This window comes from Theropithecus gelada, chromosome 1 (assembly GCF_003255815.1).
Source record: "Theropithecus gelada isolate Dixy chromosome 1, Tgel_1.0, whole genome shotgun sequence".
In the NCBI taxonomy this organism is placed as follows: Eukaryota; Metazoa; Chordata; class Mammalia; order Primates; family Cercopithecidae; genus Theropithecus; species Theropithecus gelada.
In genome coordinates this window covers 110,740,221-110,765,333 of record NC_037668.1, presented here as the reverse complement: position 1 = coordinate 110,765,333, position 25,113 = coordinate 110,740,221, and the positions used below count along the sequence as shown (strand labels likewise).

The 25,113-nt window shown below is 38.8% G+C and overlaps 1 pseudogene across 1 annotated transcript; it reads left to right on the top strand.

The window, feature by feature from the left end:
• The first annotated feature begins 1,546 nt into the window (after nucleotides 1–1,546).
• LOC112636766 lies at nucleotides 1,547–1,973 on the top strand (annotated as a pseudogene). Its single transcript, XR_003122247.1, has one exon. The product of XR_003122247.1 is annotated as a pancreatic progenitor cell differentiation and proliferation factor pseudogene (transcript).
• Nucleotides 1,974–25,113: the final 23,140 nt, after the last annotated feature.

Below are 25,113 nucleotides of genomic sequence, written 5' to 3'. Positions count from 1 at the left end.
TTTCATGATTTCTTTTCTTTCTTTCTTTGTGGTTTTTTTTTTTTTTTTGAGATGGAGTCTACCTCTGCTGCCCAGGCTGGGGTGCAGTGGCACGATCTCTGCTCATTATAACCTCCGCCTCCCGGGTTCAAGAGATTCTCCTGCCTCAGACTCCCAAGTAGCTGGAATTACAGGCACCTGCCAGCATGCCCAGCTAATTTTTGTCTTTTTAGTAGAGACAGGGTTTCTTTGTGTTGGCCAGGCTGGTCTGGAACTCCTGACCTCATGATCCGCCCTCCTTGGCCTCCCAAAGAGCTGGGATTACAAGCATGAGCCACCGTGCCTGGCCTGCAACATTTCTTAAGAATGAATTTTTAATATGTTCAGGCAGGATTATTCTATGTTACGGAATCTGGGGGTTCTATACTTGGTTTTAATGTAATAAATATTTATTTAAAGGTAAAAGAACATGAAGGGGGAAAGGTGTCATAAATATGAATACGTCAAACATTTAAAATAAATAAGTCTTAAGGACACAAAGACATACAGAGTAATCAAATGGATTTGGGGGATCTGAGGGTGGGGGAGAGTTTGGGAGGGGGGTGAGGGATAAAAGACTACGTATTGGGTACAGTGTACACTGCTCGGGTGATGAACGCACTAAAATTTTAGAAATCACCACAAGAGAACTCATCCATGTAACCAAATCCACCTGTACCCCCAAAACTATTGAAATAAAAATAACAAGAGAAAAAAATAAAATAAATAAGCCTAATAATTATCTTGGAACATGAACAACCATATTAACATTTAGCTATCGTTTTTGAAAATATTATGTTTATGAATTAATCATTGTGTTAATGTTTTAGTTACATGAGAGCATGTAGCAGTGATAAGGACCAAAGACCACAGAAATTCAACTCTGGCTCCACCACTGTAGGATGTGTGTCCTTGGAAAAATCTCTGAACTTCTCTGTGACTCAGTTTCATCATTTGAAAAATCAGAATGATATTAGCAGCTACTTGAAAGTACTGTTTTGAGGAATAAATAAGTTACTATTCATGAAGTACCTAGAATAACGCCTGGAACATGGTTAGCATTAAATACACTTGGTTTGCCTCTTCAAACCTAACATTTATTTCAACAGTAGTTGGACTCAGTTCACCTTAAAAATTCAATCCAATCCCTTTCCTTTAAGTGCTATAGTTGCCTTTGGCTATTACTACTAAAAAGCTCCTCTAAGAATTAGTCAGACATTGGAGAAAGCAAAAGTAAGATTTTAATTTGTAACTTCACATGAGTGCTAATCTAGAAGTACCAAAAATCTCCATCAAAGTTTAATGAAAGAAACAGAGTGCTCTACTTCTAAACAAACTAATGAGGTCACCGCTAACTTTTCTTTTAAAAATTGTTAAACACAACTATCATTAAATCAATGTTGTGTTGAACAAACAAAACTCTTCCAACCAATACTGCCATGAACAAATACTTACATCTAGAAAAATACAAAGTCTTTACATTACCTCTCTCTCATATGCACTTTTAAAAACATACTTCAGGAGGTCCCACCAGCCAGCAAGCCAGAGCATGGCGGCCATCCCCTCCAGCGGCTCGCTCCTGGCCACCTATGACTATTACGGGCGCCGCCTGGATTCCACTTTCAGCAACAGCTCCTGCGGCAGTATCGAGTGCCCCGGGGAAGCCATTCCCCACCCCCCAGGTCTCCCCAAGGCTGACCCGGGTCACTGGTGGGCCAGCTTGTTTTTCGGGAAGTCCACCCTCCCGTTCATGGCCACGGTGTTGGAGTCCGCAGAGCACCCGGAACCCCCGACCCCCGACCCCCCAGGCCTCCAGCAGCATGACCACCGGTGTTCTGGCTCGGGACGCCCCGAGTCCAGCACAGCCAGCGCTGGGCCCCGGTCCTGACCTGAGCGGTTACCACCAGCCCAGGCCTGTGGAGGCGCTAGTCCACCAGAGCCCCTCCCCGCCCCCCGCCCCCCGCCCCCTCCCCACCTCCCACTCCCCACCCTCTAGACCAGGCGGCTGCAGCAAGCAGACCTTCGCATCAACACAGCAGACACCGAAAAGGAGTGAGGGCCCAGCTCTCTACCGGCCCCGGCACTGGCTAGCTTTCCTAGCACCTGGAACTGTGCACCTGGCATCAAGCGGAAAATAAACTCCATGCAGCCAGTAAAAAAATAAAAAAAATAAAAAAATAAATCAGAACTTTGCGTAGTGTCTTTTTCATATTCATTTACTACATATTTGAGGTTTTTGGGGTTTTTTTTTGGCTGAAAATTATAAAATGCATCATCGAAATTCAGATTTCAGTTTGGCATTAAAATAAAACACTGCAAAAGAGGAGTTTAAAATATCACCATTGCTAATCATTGAAATAGTTGATCTCTCCAAGATTTCTGGGGTAAGGCCAAGTTTTCCTTGATTTTCTCTTTACTCCATACTTGCTCTACCCTCTTCCTGAGGTGCTCAATAAGCTTCAACCTACCCAAGCCTGACCTCATCCTATGCCCTAGAATTTATCTTGTATCTTTCTCTACTTATAAACTTACCTCCCTTGGGTCATTGTAATGGGTACATATTGAGCTATCTTTCTAGCCTACACATTGATATCTTGTCTTTTCCATAGATGCTACTCCACATTCAAGAGTAAGCCACCATTAGGATAGGCATCTAATAGATGATACTGCCCCATTGATAATAGCTTATTGGCACAAAGGTGTTCATCTGTTCCAAGTTGGGCATGATGGTTTTTATTCTTAGAGAATTGGAACTGAAATGAAGTTCTGATGGCATGCATCCGTATGTTTAAAGTCAGAACTTTGGGGTGCCAATGTTTTATCTGTGGAGCAAAGAGCCAAGAAGAGTCTATAATGAAAAGACTGAAGCCAACACTCTGGGAAGAGGAAAGATGAAAACTGCAGTGAATAGGCATCTAATTCCCAGTTTCAGCACTTTTCTGAGGTTTGTGTCTATTCATGACTTTGGGAAGTGAGACATATCCCTCCCCTTTCCAACAAAATTACCATTTTGCTAGTGATAGAAGAGTCAAGGAGATATTTTGAGAAAGCCAGACGTCTTGTAATCTTAAAACATTTTACTATGACTATAGCTATGTCTGGCCTGGTACTATCAAAATGCAAATTTGAATTTTACCACTAAGGCCAACAGACATCGATACGGCATCAAAATAACAATTCTTAACACCAAAGTATTTAAGATTAACAGAAGAAACACCCACAGGTGGCTAGTTGTCAAGATAAGCCTCCTCAGCTAGAAACAATTTGTTTAAAACTTCAAGCAACAGTTTATTCAAATTACAGATGAAAACTCTGCAAAAACCTTGCACTATGAAAGTACTCTTCACCTTTCAGGTCATGCAAGCATTTTTATTTCATCCTTAAGCACAATGGGAATTGCCAGATTTTGCAAATCAAACTAAAAGACACCAGTTAAATTTGAATTTCAGATTACAAACACTGACTTTTAGTATAATATTTTAGACATACTTATGCTAAAAAGTTACTTGTTCTTTGTCTGAAATTCAAGTTTAACTGGGCATCCTCTATTTAATCTGCCAACCCAAAGCATAGTGAATAATATGCAATCACAGGTGTGGGAGGGATTTGTTCCCCCAGACTGTATTTTAAGTGGTAAGAGTTGTCATTAGGCAGTTAAATCAGTCAAGATGCAAAATGCCAATTTCTACCAAAATGTTCTTTCAATGGATTGTATAGCTGTGTTCAATGTAGATGTGTGACTGTTGGTTTTTGAGGCTCCTTCTTAATTCCTTCTTGTAGGGAGAGCTGGGGAAATGAAAGGACACTTTATATATGTTAAATTTTAGTAAAACTTTCTTTTTTATTTCTGGAATTAACAGCAATACAGAATCCATTATTCTAGAAGTAGATTAATTTTCTTGAGAACAGAATCGGATGGTAAAAAAGGGAGATGACAAAAAAAAAACAAAGGCAAGGTAAGATAATTCAGAAAAAATGAGAAGAATATTTAGATATTTTTAAAGCTTTCTGCTTGCTTTGGCTATTTTTAAAACCAAATTGCATTAACTTCAAAGCAAATCTAATCATTTGGGCAAAATTGATAATAGGAGCAGAAAAAAATATAATTTAACGAGTAAAATCGGTCACAAAATTGATACTGCTTCGGATTCAAAAAATCTTAGTTGTACTGAGATTTATATCACAGTACAAAAAGATGGAGCTTGTCTTTTATCTTCTGAAAATTCTATTCTCTCCTTCTTTCTTCTTTCTCCTTTTCACTCTCCTTCTTCTGCCTTCCACAAATGAAAATAGCGTACAACCATAAAGTGTGAAAAATACTACATTCGGGGAGGTTTGGCTCAAAAACAGCAGCCATGGGACAGGTTGTGGGGAGTGGTAGTAAGGAGTGGGGAATGTCATTTCTAAAAGCTCCCCTTAGTAAGAGCCAGTGCTGCAGCAGGTCATTAGTATGCCGAGTTATGTTTTGGGGAATGTAATGTGTCTGCCTGAATCCATGTAATAATGAACTGTGATACTAAGAAGTATTAATTAAATCAAGATAAATAAGATCATTGTACTTTGAACTTAAAAATGATGTATATTCAACAATATCTTACAAATTTGAACATAGCGTAATATACATCTCAAATACCTTTCTAGTAAAAATGAGCCATTACATTCTCAGAAATAATTGGGACCCTTTTCCAAACTGAGGCTGAGGCTCCATAAAGGAAACTTCCAGCAATATGACTTGCTTTCACTCAGTGCCTATCAAAATTATTCTTGTGGTAGCTCTTGGAAAGATTATCTTTTTTTATGATTAGAACAGGGAATATAGGTGTCTTGCTGACTAAATTGCTCTTTCTGATGTCTGATGTACCCAACCACTATGTCAGACTCTCCAGTACTAATATGTAGGTCCCTTTAAACCAGTAGGTTACACATCAAACTTCAGGTTTGAAGCTCTGGAAGATTCTCTAGGATCACAGGTTAAAATCTCACCAGGTCCAATGCAACCTTTCATTCTTCCAGAAGGGATAAATCAACCGGCACGTACTTCACTGTGTTAGGGTGTTTCAGATGAGAACTTATAAACTTAGACTCCTTTGCTTTGTAATGACATTAAAGATCTCATGGGGTGTTTGTTCTAAGGTTTAGAGACCGTCCTAAAACCTTGAGTAATTTTTGCTTATACTTGAAGTCTGCACTATGAAATGCTTGAACATTCTTATATGTTATTAAGGCTTTATGTAACCTATTAAACTATGAAAATTAAATTCACCTTTAGAAAGTACTTGCAGAACTCACATTATTTGGAACTCAAGATTACAAAGTACATGGTATGATTTGAACACCTGTAGTCCCATTTTCATCTTTTGTGTATCACATACACTTTTATGCACCTTCAGCTTAATAGTATGACAACTGGGCCAGTGTCTGTGTTTTTAATCAGCCACAATCTACTGGTGCTAGACCCAACTCTAGAGTCATAACATGTAACACATTTAGACCTCCAGTGACTTTTATGTCCAAGGCCCCAAAGACTTTTCGAAGACTTTACTAAAGTAACTCTCATTGCCCTGTGTCTGATCGAGTCTGCCTGGATTACACCCTGCCTGGCACTATATTATACACATTCACCTTATGATTTCAATTCCTCTTTTCATGCTTTTTTTTTTTTTTTTTTTTTTTTACTTTATTGCTTTTAAACTGCCATTTCCCCCATTGTTTATGATTAGTCGATCTATCTTTCTGGCAAACAAATAAACAAGGAGAAAAGTGACAAGGCAGCTGGTGAGTGTGTCAATATGGATCATGGGGACAGATTCACCTCCTCAGCATTCAGATGCTGCCCCTTGATAATTTGAGCTTAGAGTTCATTTTAGAAATCCAAGAGCTATCTATAATACTTTGTGTCATACATTTTTGCTTCACTTTTTCTCATTTGATTGAAAGCCACTTAGAGGCTTCATTTCCATTTCATTGTGAAGCAGGATCCCATAGGATCATTCTATCAGAAAAATTTCCACACCATGTTCACAGTTTCCCATAGGGAGGGTGTCCTGTTGGAAGTGTCCAAAAAATGGGGGAAGGTATAGAATACATAACACATTTACTTTTATAATTCATGTGAGATTACTTGAGGAAACTTATACGTAAAAACCAACCTTACTCAATTCCTAAAATATCTGAATATTTCCTCCTGGAAAGTCTTTTACAAACCCCAAATGGAGATATTCCTTCCATTCTATTCATGTTCTTAATACACTTAGAGCCCTATGGAAACACCTCCTCTTTTCTTTTCACATATCATCATAATTAATTCTATAAGCTTCTTTCAGCTTGCAAATTTAATTTTTATTTTCGTAGAAGTTAATAGCTTTATAATAGAACAAATGCAGGGAGTAGTTCCTCTGAATGGAGATGCCACAGTTTTATGTACCCAAATGAATCTCCCCTTTCTGTGTTTAATATGACCTATGTTCTCTGCCAGAAACTTTAATATCATCTCATTCATCACTCAGCTTGCTCAGTCTCCTTTGTCTATCTTGTTCATTTTTTCCCCAAATCACTTGCTGATAGACCAAAATTATAACTGTAGTATTTCCCTGTTTTAGGTTTTACATTTTTCCTTGAAAACAGCATAATTAAGATGGATAAATCCTTGTCATCCCATTTGAATGTTCTAAGTAAAAATGGTACAATGTAACATTTTAGAATTCCATAGCCTGAATCAACATCAAACAGATGTATGCGTACACACACATGCATGCACACAAACACATTCTCTATGAGACAAAGGTCTTTTGTGTCTTATTCACTGCTTTATTTCTGGGCCTGTCTTGGTGCTAAGCACATACGTAGCACAAGTCAGCAAATATTTGTTGAACAAATGAAATTAGATATTAATCAACTCATATGTACTTCGCATGCATACTAAAATATTTGAGATGTTTAAACAAATAAAAACATAAATGTTTATAATTAGTTTGATGAGTTAAAACTAAATGTGATAAAATCCTAGTAAGCTATCTCTCAGTGACTAGAATATTTCGTGCCCTTCAGTTCAGTCTCTCAGTTCACAGGGGTTTCAAGAGAAACTCTCCAATTATAAACACCATTTATATGATCATTTTACAAGTAGATGTTGACAGTCTCATGATATAAAGCTTTATAATGCACAAAGAATGTATGTATAAGTTTTCATATTAATCCTACATAAGATAATGGTCTATTTTTCAAGGAAAAAACCCTAGTCTCAAAAAAGTTAAATATTTAAACTAAAATGGAACAATCAGTAAGAAGTAATAATTTTAAGAGATAAGCCTAGTTCTTCCACTTCTGACCCCTTTGTTCTGCCCGCTGCATCACAATTGCTTGTGGAGTGCTATTGGGATTGCCAAGCATAATCCATTCCTGGTTTTGACTTCAGGAGGACAGAGCTCCCTGGGAGCGACACTTAATCAATGACTAATAGGCATGGAGGGAGTGGATGAATATTTCTGCTTGCTCCAGCTTCAGGTGGCAAAACTGCAAGACACAGGTCCCATACTGTCTCTTGGTCCTGCATGGTGGGATTTAGCTCACCACTGCGATAACACACCTTTAATTGGCTGTAGGTACTTATCCACACCTCTATAGTGTTTCTTGGTATTGCCCTCAGAAATAAACTACTTGAACCTGAGTCCTAGTCTAAGGGTCTGATTCTGAAAGACAAAATCAAGACTGCTGATACAGAAAGTAGTCCTAGGAAGCAGATTCTTAGCATGGGATTCTGGAATTGAATCTTTTGCTGGCCATATGGAACAAGGATGTTTTTGCATTCATGAGTGGGGTGGCGATGATGCCTGGCGTGTGATTACTAAGAATTATTAAGACTCTCACCTGTGGTAGATGAGATACAGATAGAAGGAAATGTCTTGTTTTAATCATTTCAGAAATTGCATTTTTAAAGCTGTGAAGCAGGTGTTTTTGCCATCAAAACTCTGAAGGAAGTAAACAACAGGTTTGGGTAAGCTAGCTATCAGCCTACAGCATACTATGAAAGCCAAAAACATATGGCTACATTTAAAGAGACCCACATTCCTATAGTTAGTGGGGAGATAGTTCTGAAAATCACTACCAGGATTTGTTTCTGTGAGTAGTAAAATTACAAAAACAAAACAAAACAAAAACAAAAACAAAAAAACCATGAACTCATAACTCCCGCAGGCTTCCTGAGAACTCCAACGAGGACATCTGAGTGAATGCACTGCAGCCTCTAGATTTTTACAAGTCCTTTTTTATGTGTCCCAAACAATATGTGCCCCACTTGCTAGAGGAGAGCAGCTTCCCCTTACCTGGAGGCCATGCTTAGGCTGCAGCTGAGGTGGTTACCTGAATAGATGATGCTCAACTTCCTCCCGATCTGTGACCAGGAGATTGGCCTTCGGACCAGTGACTAAAGATAAGTCTCAGCACAGCCCCATTGGGGAAGTACCATCCTCGTTATGGGAAGAAAGGAGTTAATGTATGAAAAGGGTTAAAGGATCAGGCAATGGAGCTGGTTAATATGCCTCACGATGGATCTTGAGAGTTCTGGACTGGGTGTGGGGTTCGAACACAAGGCTGGATGAGGGAGATATATTGACATGGGGACATTTTCCTGCAACTCAGACTGGCAAGAACACCTGGAGCTGGTTCTAATATGGTGCCTGGATGGCACCTTGAAGCTTGGAAAAAAATGATGGCCTCTAATAAAAGAAGCAGATATGCTTGGTTGCCTTGACAGAGTATTGAGGAAGGAGTTAGAAGACTCTGAAAGATGCAATATGCAAGAATGGATTTACTGTATTAGACCTGAGAACTCACCAGCTAATTATGTTTCTGCAGAAGGTTTACAGAACACTCCTTTCATTAAAGCAATAGGAATTATGCAAGGGAAGGGACATTGACATGGCTAAGGAGCTCAGTGCTGGCTGTCTTACAGAAGCCAGAGGAAACTAAGAGATACTGCTCTGGGCTCCCTACAGCCAATGGAGTTAATAGGATTGTGGAGCAGAAGAGACCAGGTAATAGCACTTAGCCATCAAAGGCATGGTGGGTGTAAGTTAGAGGAAAGCAAGGCTGCATTCTATGGGCTTTGAAACATGAGGTAGGATTGGCTACATAATTGGCAGTGCTCAGTGCAAGATGAAAATGCAGGCGCATTACAAATTACTAAAAATTTAAGACAACAACATCAGAGACAGAAACCAAGCATGGGACACTTCTGAGCATAGGGCCCTGTTTAATTGCACGAGGTGCACACCATGAAGCCCATCCTGATAAAGCCCCACCCTTATCATTGCATCTGTGGCAATGATAAGAGACTGGTGTTTTCAGGGCTGAGATAGCTGGACTATCAACAAAGATATCATTTGACTTTTGTAACCAAAAATATGACAAAAAATGAGAAGAAATCTTATGTTAACTGCTGTAGTGGAAAAGGTTAATCCTTTGCCCAGCTTTCACCCTCAAATCATTTCTCGGACCAAGAGCGTTTTACTAGAGGAGAGGCAAGGGCACCTTTGACTAAAAACCCTACGAAGCCACAGACTAAGCAGAGAAAAGACTAATGATACATGTTGAGACCTCATGCTTTGAGATTCAGTGCTTTGGCAGGGGCTGGACTGTTACAGTACTAGGACAAAGTTTGTGTGGAAGGGGAAGACAATACAATAGTGATGGTCCAAGGAGTCTGCTGTCTGTATTTGTAATTAGTGGCTTCTGACACATCTCAAGATTAACATGTCCCATTTTGAACTGACCGAGGAAGCCACTTTTGAAACACCATATGATTTTGTTAACTCTGAAAATGATGGCTCATGTTGCTTAAATATTAAGTGAAGAATGGGTTGTACATTCTTCTGGATTTCTTATCGTGTTTCACACATTGATGGAAAGAGATGAGGTTACTCTCCTCTTTCTTCACTACCCAAATAAGCCCAGGCTAAAGGCAAACCGTTGTCAATTGCTTCCTGGTCTGGCTTCTTGCTCCTTTTCCAATCTGCTTTATATCTCTCTATTCACCCTTCCACTCACATTCAGTGTTCCAGCAACACTGGAAATATCTCCTGACCTGTGTTATTCTTTCTCTTTCCTGATCTTCAGACATGCTGTCTCTTCCTTTAGGAATAGCGCCCCTGCCCCCACCATTTATCCTGCTCTCCTCTTCTGCCTCCGGGTTAGCTATTATTCATTTTTAGTTCTCAGATTTAAAGGCCATGTCCACATGGCAGCTTAGTGTAATTTAGGTCTTATCCACCCTGCTATGCCAGGCTCAAGTGCTTGACTGATGTTTAATTTTGAATAAAAGATAAGAAACTTATTTTCTTTCTGGATTTTTTATTTATTTTATTTTATTGATTTACTTACGTTTTTGTGAAACAGGGTCTTGCTCTGTCACCAGGGCTGGAGTGCAGTGGCATGATCATAGCTCACTGCAACCTCAACCTCCCAGGTTCAAGCAATCCTCCCACCTCAACCTCCTGAGTAGCGGCATTACAGTCATGTGCTACCATACCTAGCTAATTTTTGTATTTTTTGTAGAGATGAGATTTTGCTGTGCTGTCCAGGCTGGTCTCCAACTCCTGGGCTCAAGTGATCCATGTGCCTTGGCCTCCCAAAGTGCTGAGATAACAGGCATGAGTCACTGCACTCAGCCAATAAACTTACTTTCATGAAAACAATGTCTATCTTTTCCTCTACTTGAATAGGTTGAATTCCAAATTTTATCTGAAACCTTTTTTATTTAATCCTTTATAGGAGCTATTTTTTATTTAATCCTTTACAGGAGAGTTGGACAGCTAAAGATGGTACCATCTTTGGTTTACTGAAGATCTATATATTCAAATGACTGAAATTGCCTGTCTATCCTTTATGCCTAGGTAAAAAATAGGTCTTAAATGAAGAAAAGACAATGCATCATAGGAAAGCTTAATATCCTATTCCTTTAAAAGATTTCATTTTCTAATAATACTTAATAAGTCTTACAGAACTCTTCCTTATTAGCCACTTCTAACTCCATGAATTCATGTTATTATCATTATTTGTTTTTCCAAAGGAAGAAAGAGGGACTGGAAAAAAATCTAGAAGATCGGTTTTCTTCGCAGTGTGTTTATTGGAAGTATTAGGAACCCTGATGTTGGGTTTAAAATCTCCAGTCTGGTGTTTCAACTTAATGTCAGAATCTTCCCTTCATCCTTTTAACTCACTGTAACTAGAATCAAGACAACAGTTACCTAGTATGAAGGAAATTGTGTGTGTGTGTGTGATTTTCAAGTGGGTGTGCGATTTTCACGTGTGTGTGCACAAGTGTCTCTGTGTATTTTTCTTGTTGATAGTGGTTTGGGATAAGTACACATTTTTGGAAGGGCAGAGAGGTAAAATCCCATTGAGGTGTTTTTGCGGTTTTTTTTTTCCTGCAATACTCATAGCTTCCAGCAGTAATTTCTAAAATGTGCTTTGCCCTGAATGTCATCACTGAAAAAGCACCTGTTCTGGAGATCATTTCCAAGCCCCTGTAAGATCTTTACTCTTCTGGAAAATAGGGAAAAATGGGATAACACGTGTGAACAACAATATCACTCAAAGGGAAAATTTAAAGTGGCCACCCATTCCCTGGGTCCACCACAGACAAGGAATCATAAGTGAAGAATGTGTCCCTTTCTGCTTTGGTTACTGGCTTCAGTGAATTTGGGCAATTCACTTAACCTCTCCATGCTCTCATTTCCTTCTTCAGGCACTTTGATGACACTGGTAGTGAATTTCTTTGCAGTAATGTGACAATTACCCAATTAATGACTATTAGAATTTCTAAAGATAGAATACAAGTAAATGCTTAATAAGATGGTAAATAGAGAGGAAATGGACAGTAAAAGGCGTGTATCTACAACTGGAAAAATTATTAAAGCTTATTTTGAGAGGCACAGTGACAGACAGCTCTTAACACCATCTAATTGTGGACTGCCTGATCTTATAACTCAGAGCTTGGCCTAAGCTTTTATGACAACAGAGTCTTCCACACCTGCATCATGGTGAGGCTGCCATCACAGCCAAGTTCCCAATCACAGCGGCGTCTGAACTTTCCCCCTGAGAGTTGCTTTCATTTCATAGAAACCTCTGTTAAAAAAAAATAGACTTTTTTTTTTTTTTTTTTTTTGCAAAGATAGGACACTAAGTCATTCTCCTCCCCTTCCGAGCAAACTTCCCCTCCCTTCTCTCCCAGAATGGCTTTATCTCTGTAGTTCCCTGTAGTTCAAAGGCAGAAATGGGACATAATGGGATTTGGCTGAAGGGTTATAATCCTAAGAATTCCAAAACTTTTCGTCGAAGGGCCATTTCTAAAGAGAGCTTTTATCCATTGGCAATTTCAACTGAGAGCTATTCAGTGACTCAGGAGGCGCCACATAAAGGCTTTCAATGCCCTGGTCTGCCACTGTCCCTTTGCAAGAGCAGAGACAGAGCCTCGTGTGGTGTTTCTCAGCCCATTTGTGATAGCATTCTTGTGAAAGAGGAATAGCCTAAAGCTAAATTGGGAGGAATGGGAAGGCTGTTTTCTTGGCAAAATTTACTATCAGAGCATCAAATCCCCCTTCTCTACCCACTGAAAGAGGCCTTAACATTTATTATTAATCAGGCTTAGCTAGGAAGGTATACAATGTAGAATCAGGGGTTTATTTTCATCCAGGATGGCAACACGACAGTGGGAAGAGGAGATGGTGCTTTGTGACCCAGGTATAAGAAGAGAAGTGATCACACAAACACCCACAAACACACTCAAAAAGACACACACAAACACACACACATACACACACATTCGTGTTTCACCACCTCATTATTTTCCCTCCCAAAGGAATGATGAGAAGAATCCCTTTTGTGTAGGAGAAACCGAATGTGTCCACAAAGTCAACATGTGCTCTTGGCTCTACAACCTTTGCCCTCCTGGCTGTAACCTGGATTCTGCACCAACCATTGTTTAGAATGAATAGGAAGATTTTGAGTGGTTTCTCCCTTTATAGTAAGAAAATGTTAATATGGAACAGTAACTTTTAGAAATATTCCCATAGTATCTCCTGAGTTGTAGACATCTCCATTGCCTTAGGAGGGTGTAAGGGTAATTTATTTCCATGTAGCTCCAAGCCCACGGGGCTGAGCAATGAGGACTCCCTAAGTACTTAGGGAAAAGGGAAATGAGGTTGCCCTGTGAGAATTAAATGACTTGAAAACAACACTTAGCCAAATGTTTTCTAGTTCCATGGGAACATACTAGAATAACACTTAATTAGTGAAATTGACATATCTACAGTCAGCATACATTATCCAAAGGGAGCAGCCTGATAGCAAACTGGCTTCAGAGAATGCCACTCGATGCACAATCTAGTAGACAAGAGGAGAGACCAGGAGGTTGTAAGCATCCTGGCCACGAGGCCTCGTAAGGTCTGATGAACCATCCTCGAGACTTTCAACCACTATGTTCTCATCCTTCAATTACTGAGCAGGCCTCTGATTTAATAGTTCATCTTACTAAATACTTACATACAGAGAAAAACTGGCCCTCAACAGGAGATATAAGCACCTTCATCACTAGAGTATTCCCTTTTTATACATTAATAACTTGGCTTTCTTGTCCACCTATCAGTATAAAGTGAATCTAGTTTTTATAACAAGTTTGTCTCTAAATGTTAATTATTTCTATGTTTTCTCATAAAATTCTATTTTTGTGCCCATAAGACCAAGCACCACGGAAAATTCATTAAGGTAATACCACTCAGTGAGGAATCTTGGGGTCAGCCACCAGCATTTGGCAACTGTTTTTAGAATTTCCACCCAAATTAATGTTTTCTTCTGTTTTAATCTAAATAATTCTGAAGTATTTCTATAGATATGGTAAATAATCTCTAGAATTAAAATAATCTTCATGCTTCCCTAATATATAAAGCCAATATTTGTTGTTGTTTATGAAAGTTGAGTCTTTTCCTACGGGATGTGTATATTTTAGGAATCCGGCTTCCAATATGCCAGAAATGACACTACCTGGTCATTCCCAGAGTTAAGAGAGTGTGAGAAACAACCAACTCCACTTTAACCAAGTACGTATGATTAGAACCTAATGTAGAAACTTATTCATTTTAATTGTTTTCTATCAAAACACCCTCTCTTTGGTGATGTCCTTAATAATTTTTCCCAGGCCATATGTGCCAGCCATTTGCTAGTCTTTGGGGATACATTGGTGAACAAGGCAATCCCTTACAGAATTTGTGATTTTGTAGAAAAAGCTAAGACAATAAATACCAAAGATAACCCATTAATGAGAACTGCAGACATGTTATGAACTGTGAAGAACACAATCAAGATGTTTTACTGAATATAGTGAAGCTGGCCAGGAAAAGATACTTTGATAAATTAGCATTTTAGCTTAACCCTAAAGGATACTTAAGGACCAGGAAGAAACTGAGGAAAGGCCTCCATGCATAGAGAAAAGCATGGACAGAAATCCTGAGGCCAAAAGGAGAATTTTGTGTTCCAAGAACTTAAAAGAAACCAGAAGTAACTAATAATGAAACTATGAGGAGAGAATGGAGGTTTAAGCAGCAACCTATGCATGTGTAACATAACTGATCTCACTATGGATTGTGTTTACGCTTTTAACAAATACCCATTGAGGGCTGGTATGGTTTGAAGGTTTGTCCCCTCCCAAATGCATGTTGAGATTTAATTGTCACTGTAACTGTATAAAGAGGTGGGACCTTTAAGAGGTGATTAGACCATGAAGTTTCCACCATCATGGGTGGGATTGGTGTGGTTATAAGAGGGCGAGTTTGGCCTCCTCTTGCTGTCTCTTGGTCCTTCCACTTTCTGCCATGTGAGGAGGCTGCAGCAATGAAGCACCATCTTGGAAGCAGAGAAAATCAGGTTCTACTCTGCTAGCACCTTGATCTTAGATTTCCCAGCCTCCACAACTGTGAGGGCAAATTTCTGTTTGTAATAAATTACCCAGTCTGCGGTTGATATGGTTTTGCTGTGACCCCACCCAAATCTCATCTTGCATTTTAGCTCCCATAATTCCCATCTGTTGTGGGAGGGACCCGGTGGGAGATAACAGAATCATGGGGATGTTTTTCTCCATACTGTTCTCATGGTAGTGAATAAGTCTCATGAGATCTGATGGTTTCATAGGAGGTTTCCCTTTTTGCTTGGCTCTCATTCTCTCTTGTCTGCCACCATGTAAGATGTGCCTTTTCACCTTCCGCCATGATTGTGAGGCCTCCCCAGCCACATGGAACTGTGAGTCCAGTAAACTTCTCTTACTTTATAAATTACCCAGTCTCAGGTATGTCTTTATCAGCAGCCTGAAAACGGACTGGTACAGTGATATTCTGTAATAGCAGTGTAAATGGACTAAAAAAGGGCCTACTATGAACCAGGAGCTGTTCTAGGTACTCACTTAGCATCAGGAAACAATGCATTTCAGAAGGAAAAAAGCAATAAAAAAGCACATTTCTACAATGTCAGATGTGGTTAATAATATGGAAAATAATAATGGTAAAACAGAATAGAATAATAAAATAGACAAGGGAAACAGAGAACATAAGGGTTGGAGTTTGATTACTGTTTACATAATGTGCTAAGGGTTGGCTTTACTGATAAGGTGGTGTTTGAGCAGCAACCCAAAGTAAATTTGGTAGAGCACATCAGGAGTATGTCTTTGGTGAAGAGCAGGCAGAGAGAAAACAAGTGCAAAGGCCCTGAGGTGAGAGCATAACTAAAGTGTTCAAAGACAACAAGGCAGCTGGTATGAATCAAGTAATTTGGATGAGAATAACAGGAAATGAGATCAGAGAAAGTGGTTATGTGGGCTCCAGTCGTGTAGAACCTCTCGTGCCATTGCTAGACTCTTATTCTGAGTGAAATAAGAGGCTCCTAACCGGTTTTGTGCTGAGAAGTGCTAGATTTAATACCCATTTAAACAGCTCATCCTGGCTTTTGTGTTGTACAAGATGGGAAGTGGGAGGGTTGGTATGGCAAAAGAGATCTCTTAGGAGACTATTATCTTTAACCTGAAAGTGATGGGAAATAAAGAGTTTTCAGGCAGGAAGTTACATTTCATTAAAATACCGTAGACTATATTTTAATTGTAAGTCTCAGTTCAGCAATTAATTCACAATACAAACACCTTAGCCAAATTAAATACTTTCCTATCTTAAACTATTGTATTAACTAACTACTACTAAAATTCACTTTGATTTTTCTTTTCTTCTTTGTTTCCTATAACTTGCAGTCATTTGGCCTCAACGCATCTCCCAATTCTTCTGATGCTGGAATAAAATGGGCTATTTTTAGCACTAATTACCCTTCTAAGAAAACATTTGGACTGTTTTTTCCAGTTTCAAGAAATGCCTTGGATCCCTGAGGCTTGCTTGTGTAACAGGTATCTACAATGCAGAGTACACGAAAAATTTGGCTCTAAGCACCCACTTATCAGTATTGGCAAGAATTCTAATATCACTCATTCTGGGATTTTCTGCTTTCTGACTGTATTGTACAGAATTCCCAGAATTATGAGGTTGCCAGAGAATGAAGACATTTCCATTCCACCCTGGCTGTGTGTTGTATGGCTTCCTCCCTGAGCTCACACTGGCAGTTTGAATAGAGATGACCCCATTGGTAGTACCCACTTGCTCAGTGCCAAACTCAATCATGAGGACCCTTTAGCATGGCAATTAAAGGCTTGGTTCTTAGTGTTCTATGATGCTACTCCTTTATCTGTGATCCCGCTAGCTCACAGGTGCTTTCCTCAAGAGAATTTCCAATGTTGGCTATTCTCAGAAACCAGCAAACTCCTGTCTTCATTTACAGAGAACCAACAATCTTCCTTCCATGTGAGCTAAAAATCTGGAAAGTCACATCAGTACCTCTGAATTTACATGCCTGTGAACTAGCCAGACCACAACATCTGGTGTAATTTCAAAGACTGGATTTGTGTAAAATATTTCTCATTTTTGTTTTCTACTACACCAGTGAAAAGCTGTAGAAAGAAGATAGACTACCCTTGAGAGGACACTCCCTAAGCCCTTTATGAGAATCTATTAATAAATTGTTCAGAGTGGCTTGCCTGAAATCTGGTGCTCAGTGTAGTTCACACTAGGTGAGGATTTAGCCAGATTCAAGGACTTAGGACTTGGGCTCCCTGCCCTTCTTACTACTAGGCTGATAGAGAAGTCATGTCAGGACCCAACCATCTACCCATTGCCATAGCCGGGAAATTCTCACGCCTATATGTTTCCATTTTCTCTTTCTTGTAAAACAGTCAAGCTTACAGAATAGTCCTGACCTACAACTCACACTACTTGCCATCCCTACACAATGCCCCCTCTTCTTCCATCTGCTAACATTCTTAGAGGAAGAATATTCTTAATCAGGAAAAGAATATGCACACAAATCAATATCTCTATAATTCATCATTTACACCATTAAGAGTAAAAAGATCCCTGCTCTGTGACATGTCTTCCTTTCCTTCTCCCCTTCCAGCTAAGCTGGAAGAATAAAAATGTCTTATCTCCTTTATATTCCTAAAGATTTTAGGTTTTTTGGTGTAGGTAAGGAAAGGAGTGATACCTTTCCTCATCCATCATAAGGGTCATAGCCAATACCTCATAACAAAAAGACAAGTTAACAAGAGAAAAACATAACACATTTCATTATAGTTTTACATGACATGGGAGACTTCAGAAGTAAGATCCAAAGATACAGGGGAAGCTATTTGATTTTATACTTAGGACTCAGAGTCGATGAAGCAGGGACAGTCATGTAGAAATGTGATTGGACAAAAAGGGTAATAATGTAATGCCAATAGACTGGCCAGTAGGGGAACTCCCGGTGAGACCTGTCTGTTCAGATTCTTAGTCTGTCTGTTGTATAATTTCTTTCTCCTGAATATGGAATATGATCCCTCTGGGATGAGGGTCTTAGTCTTAGTTTCTTTATAGCCAGCTGTTATGCAGAAAAGTGGGGCAGTGGGAGAGGAAGAGAAGTTAGAGTAATCTCTATTTTTAGACCTATGGCTGACTTCGGGCAAAGGGGTTTCTGATTTCTATGATTCACCCTAAGGAAGAGGAACTCTAATTTCTATGACTTGCCTCGGGAAAATGGGGGATGAATGACAGGAGGGCAGGAGAAGGCCTGAGAGAAACTTTGCTTCCGAGGCCTTATATTTGGGTATTGTTTTCTGAGCTCCATGATTGGCATCATAGGTCTCAAATATCCTCTGACTTTCCATTTGCAGTTGACGTAAGCTTTCCTTGGCAATTATTTATATTCATTCCAACATCAACCCTTCTGATTAACGCTAACGCTTCATCCCATAAATTTATTTTTATACTTAGTTTTGTTGATTGCCAACAATTTTAGATCTGGGTCACCATAAAAAACTTATGAAAGTTTATGCCTTTTAATTTTCAAGAAATAAATTCTTAAGCATTTCAACTGATATGTTTTTACAAATAAATGTGCAAAGACCTTTTCTCAGAACCGACAGTCTTTGAAATACACTCAGGAAAAGGAACTATAGACGACTCCAAGTAGAGGTTGATAAAGAATATATCATTTGAGAGGAAGTGAAGAGGGTTTCATTTATGCAATGATTATATTTCACATCTCTACAACTAACACTAGCTATAACTGTAATTCCACCTCTTATCCAGCCTGCATTTTATTTGGCCTCTCAGTTTTCACAAGCAAATGTCAAGCTTACCTCGGATCGACTGATTCTGAAAGCTATGGCTCTGCCATAAATTAGTTAAACAATATCTCCATTTTAAGTACTTGTTCTATTTGATGTTTAGTTGTAGGAAGCATTGGTGTTGAATTAGTGTTTTTGAAAAAATATGAAGCCTTCCTTTATTATGCCTAATTTCATCCTTGGATCATGTTGGATTGTTATCAAGCTGCTGTTATCAAACTATGCCTTAGTATCTTGGAAGTTAGGCACTGAAGAATGTTTATGGGTAGGTAAATATCCTACCCTGCACTTAATTATAATGAGATTATTGAGGGCAATGTTTCCCACATCACACTCTCCGTAGGTAAATATTCCACCTTGTACTTAATTATAATGAGATTTTTTTGTTGTCGAGTGCAGTGTTTCCCATATTACACACTCTGCTTTTTTGAAGATCTAAAAAGACATTTTTATCAGGTTTCAATACGAAAAAATGGATACCCCTCCCTTCTTCACTGTTTTAAAAGATTCCTTTTCTTGAGATGGAGTCTTACTCTGTCGCTCAGGCTGAAGTGCAATGGTGCGATCTCAGCTTACTGCAACCTCCACCTCCCGAGTTCAAGCTATTCTCCTGCCTCTGCCTTCCAAGTAACTGGGACTCCAGGCACTCACCACCACACCCAACTAATTTTTGTGTTTTTAGCAGAGGCAGGGTTTCACCATGTTGGCCAGGCTGGCCTCAAACTCCTGACCTTAGGTGATCTGCCCGCCTCGGCCTCCCAAAGTGCTGGGATTATAGGCATGAGCCCCCATGCCTGGCTTGTTTTAACAAATTCTAATTATATCATACTATATGCAGAAAGCACTGAGCATACTATGATGCACACAAAGAGACATGGTCACTAACTTCACGGAACTTAGAGTTTAAGAAGTGCGAGGCAGGAAATGTACATCTTATTTAAAGTTGTTGAAATGAAACTGCAGTATGTGCCATAAAGAAGAGTTTCATTTTGCCATTAGAGCATAGAATAAAGGACTTGACCTATTTTTGAGATAAGGAAAGAAGTGGAGATGCGTACTCATGAAAGGTTTTAAGCAGGTTGGAAAGTATGACATGGTTAGACATGTGTTCTGAAAAGAGCACACAACTACCACGTGAAAGGCAAATTGTGTTTCCCTGAAAAGCAGAGATCAAATTTTCAGCCTTCTTTTCTCCAAGTCTTGATAGTGTTGATTTCAGTTACTAATTTTATCCCTTACTCTACAATATTCCTTATACATTTACTTTCTCTTTGCTCTATTTTTTTTTCTTTATTTCTTTTCCTTTTTTTTCTAGAGATAGGGTCTCACTCTGTTGCCCAGGCTAAAGTGCAGTGGTATGATTATATAGTTCACTACAGCCTAGAAGCCTCAAACTCCTGGGCTCAAGCAATTCTGCCACCTCAAATCTCCCAAGTAGCTGGGATTATAGGCACCAACTACCAAGCCTATATCGATATAATTTGGAGATGGAGGAGAAGTGAAGAAAGGTATTAATAAATAAATAATAGAGAATATACGCTATTTCTGAAAATGTTTATAGTGTATTTGAAGAACCAGAGAAAGTGTAGGAAAAAAATGGCTCTGAAAAATAGAAAAGACATAGATGAGAATAGGTCTTTACAGATTAATTCACAAATAAAAGAATTTTATTTTTAAACAAAGTAGGATTGAACTAGTCAGCAGTATTGAGATGTCTAACAAAGCCTGTTGAATGTCTTTTTCAATATAAATAGACTTTATCTCTCATATCTTTGTCTTTTCTTTCTTTTAATCCTGGCACTCTTACTCTTTTATTTTGTTAGTTGCTTGCTATTAGGCAGTGAACTCATTGACCAAAGGGATCTTGCCTTTCATTTATTTATTTTCTTTAACTCTGTCTTCCCCCATAACATCGAGTATAACATCTAAGGGTTTCTTTGCTAACTAATCTGTAGCTATGCAGTCAAAAAGTATTCATTCTTTCTCAAAGTTATGCTTTTGGTAGAGCTGGTCTCTGGATTTCCAAGCATTGGCATATAAAATTGACAACTGCAACAAGTATTTCTTTTGTGCTTTCCCTCTACTTCCCTCTATTTCCCTTCCTGATAGTAGTTAAGAAAAGAGCATCTTTTGACAATGAAAGAGCTAATGTTTCTATGTAACATGCAGATGAACTTTGCCACTCATTTACACACAAATGCCAGGAAAATAAGTAGATAATAGAGTACCCCTATTCAATTTTTTTCTCTATTTTCTACTCATGGTTTTAATTTTATCTCAATGTTTTTAAAGTTCAAAACACATAGGCAAGTTTTTCCCTTCATAGGCTAAGCTATTACAACTATCAGGCCTAGTAAGACCATCTTTAAAAAACAAAGGAAAGGAGCCCTGAGGAGGTGGAGGATGAGGTAAAGCCATGTGTCCCAGGAGCTGATGTCCCAGGAGCTGGAGGCAGGTAACCTTCAGGCCTATGAAAAGTACTGAGCACCAAGGGAAAGTGGATGGAGAGAATTTAGGGTCTTTATGGACGATTTCCTTTTTCCCCTGTGAAAGCAACTTACCTTGTTTAAAAAAAAAAAAAAAAAAATTGACGTTTGTCTTGTTAACCTGGCTTTGAAGAGGAAAGACCCTGAGAGAGAAACAATAGCAGCAGCAAAGTAGAAAGGGAAATAAACTCCTATAAGCTGTTTCCAGTCTGCAGACTCTATTTTGGGGCAATATCAGGGCATAGTCACTAGGCCAAAAACAACAAGAGCAATAAAGCATGTCCTGTCTCCCTTCTCTTCTCAAGATTAAGCTCTCTGCTTATTCCTTATGAAGGAGCCTTCTGTTGCCCTCCTCAGCTGGAAGGCCTTTCTGCTTTTCTTCACTCTTGGAATATTTCCTAACTTTTCTTGCTTCCATCTTTACTTCCATCGATTCCTATTTTCCTGTAAAAGCAGCTGTAGGAGACGTCACAGGGCACATCCTCAGAATTCAGCAGCTTGGAAAGCCATAGGTGAGCTGCTTTGAGGGCTGCAGGCCAGAGATTGCACCTTCACTGCTGGGCTCTGAGGGTTCACCTAGAAGAGCTTCGACCGATCACACCTGGAACAGCAACAATGCTTGGTACATTCTCATCCACAGTGAGAAATCCTTGGTTGAGGGTCGGGTTTAAAAAACTTTTAATTATACGAACACATATTCTGGACTAGAATTCATCAACACCATGGTCATTTGATTGAATCTGGAAGATACATATATAGTATTTGGACTTTTTAGATTTCATTTTTAATTTTATATGGATTGTTTTACATATATACATACAAAATATGTATAAAACAGTCACCTAAATCAAGAAACATATCAGAATCAGCACCACGGAAGAATTCGTCTGTCCTCCTTCCTTTTACTCCTCCTCCTCCAAGTGTAACCTTGTTGTGACTTTTAACACGATGACTTTGTCTTGCCTGTTTTTCACCTTTATATCAAGATCTAGCTCCCTGTGCTCAATGTCAGGTTTATGAGATTCATACATGTTGTTGCAGTAGCTATAGATTGTTCTAATTACTGGGTCCAGTGATTATCAAAAAGTGTTCCCACACCATCAGTTATCAGCATTGTAGAAACTTACTAGAAACACAAATATCAAAGCAGTTCTTATGCTGCCAACTTGACAATGCTGAATCAGAAATTCAGTGTGGGGCAAAACAATCTGTAGTTTAAAAAAACCTCTCCAAATGATACTAATATACATTTTTTTGAGAAAACTGCTCTATATTATTCCATTTTCTGAATACATTGTGATATATTTATCATTCTATTGTTGATGGATATTTTGGCTGATTCTAGTGTGAGGCTATTATGAAGAGCTATAAAGATTCTAGCATGTGGCTTTCGGTGATCATGAATATGCATTTTCTTGGGTACATACCTAGAAGTGACACAGGATTTTTCTCACTTTGCAACCCGAGGACCTCCAGCTGGTGATGCCCCTGCCCAGGCCTTGCTCGGCCATGCTACCTGCCACAGGAGACACCCTGCCCTCTTGGCCTGCCTGGACCTCACTTGGCTTGTGCACTGGCTAAACCTGCCTTTGGCCTGGGTGTGCCCCAGCCCACCAGTGTTATAGCTCGTACCTGTGTTTGGTGGTTCCCAAGTTCTTGTCCCACATTCAAGAATTAGGAAACTCTGACAATTGAAAGGTGAGGAGAATGGAGAAGAATTTATTGAGTAACAAAACGGCTCTCAGCAGAGAGGGGATGCGAGGATGGTCAACCACCCAGAGTCTGGTGATTTCTCTCTCAGTGTGGCTGAGTCCAGGGTTTTATGGGCTCAGAACAGAGGAGTGCATGCTGATTGTTTTGTGAGTACGCAGAAAAGGTTAAAGCAAAGGCACCACTCAAAGATGGGCACAACAGTATAAAAAAACCAATTAGAGAAGGGCAGGTATATGTAAAATAGGTAAAGGGTAGGGATCAATCAAAAGACAGTGCACCAAATGGGAAGACAGGTTCTCAATCTGGACCATGGTTTTGACTTGTAGCTTGACTTTCAGGCTTTAAACTGTCTTTGGCTTGGAGGTAGGGTTTCACTGGGGACCTGCCCCATCTGCCTAGGCATTTGTCTGCTTCCTGCTTCTATCAGGAGTATAAAGTCTGGGTCATAGGATATGTTTTTGGTCAGCAATATGGTAGATGGTCCTAAACAGTTTCCAAGTGGCTACACTAATTTCTATTCCCCAGTAGCATATAAGTTTGTTTCTTAATATCCTTACCAAAAATGTACTTGATATTCATTTTATTTTTAGCCATTCTTATGAGTGGTAGTGGTATCTCATTGATGTTTTAGTATACGTTTCTCTAATGACTAGTGAGATTGAGTACTTTCTTCTATACCCATTTGCCATTTGTATATCTTCTTTAATGAAGTCTGCATTCAAATCTTTTCCCATTTTTCTCTTAAGTAGTTTCCTTTTATCTCATTGATTTTTAGATACAAGTCATTGTCAGATAAATGTACAGCAAATATATTTTTCCACTTTGTGGGTTACAAAGCAATCATATTTTGATAGCAAATATTCCCAAAGTGTAAGTACGAACTAAAAGCCTGCCTTCCAACTTATAAATTTTTTTTAACATACCTCCTACTTCCTGATAATCTACTAACTTTCTTTCTTAATCAAACATTATTGCATGGGGTAGTGGAGTTTTGTTGCATTATCTATAGCAGCTGTGGTGATAACACCATTCAAAAAGCTATATGGAATATTTGGAGTAGAGTTTACGACAAACTAAATAACTCTTAGGCATGTGCAGCCCCATTTTTTCTATATCTTATAATTGCTGTCCCACATTCTCTTAAATATGGTTCTAGGGGACTGGCAAGTAGCCCAGTAATAGGCTATGGATGATAAAGGAGGCATAACCAATCTGTGGGAAGAGGAAAAGATTATTTCAATAAAGAGCTGGGGCAATTGGTTAGTTATTTGGATAAAAATCAATTCAGATTCTGATCTGAAGCCATTTATGAAAATAAGTTCCAAGTGGAACAAAGGTTAAATATAAAAATTCCAACCATGAAGAAATAGAAGATATTTGTGAATATTTTTCTGATTTCTTTATGTGAAATGAAATAACAATGAGAATTATACAACTATATTACACTTTGAAACTTTTGAACTTCAGAAACCAAACTGAATTCAACAGTAAAAAGTAAACAACAAAATATTTCCAATAAATATGACACAGGGTATCTATTCTTAACATATTTAGATCACAAATAGGAAAAATATTAGGAACCCAATAGAAAATATCCAAAAAATAAGATAATAAATACACAAATTATATTTACAATGAGGTTCAACTGGCTTTTAAATTCATAGTGGTGGAAAAAATAAAAATTTGCCTTTATTAAGGAGGAAAAAAGCCCAAAGTCATATAGTGAAAGAAATAAAAATTAATATTCTTAAAATTGCATTTCCAATAATATAGAGTATCTAGACTAGATTTAGAACCAAATGTAATTTGAAATAAGAAAGAAGACACTCTCATAGATAAGCGAAAATCTAGTTTCTATTATAGCGAGATGCAAACCAAGGAGAGAAAAGAGAGGCAAGTCCCCTCCCATGTACTAGGGAGTAGGGCAAAAAAAAAAACCAAAAAGTAGTAGACAGTCTAGACTGCCCTGAGAAAGTAGCCTTTTTTGTCTGTGTTAAAATAAAAAAAAACAAAAGAGGAAATAAAACTGCAAACAGTTTGGGGAAGATAGTGATGGGGTCATTGATTAGAATCAGAAGTGAGAATAAAAAGCAGCCCAGATTTTACAATGAAAAAAAAAGTCAGTTGTTTATTATATTCCAAATGATCGAGGCC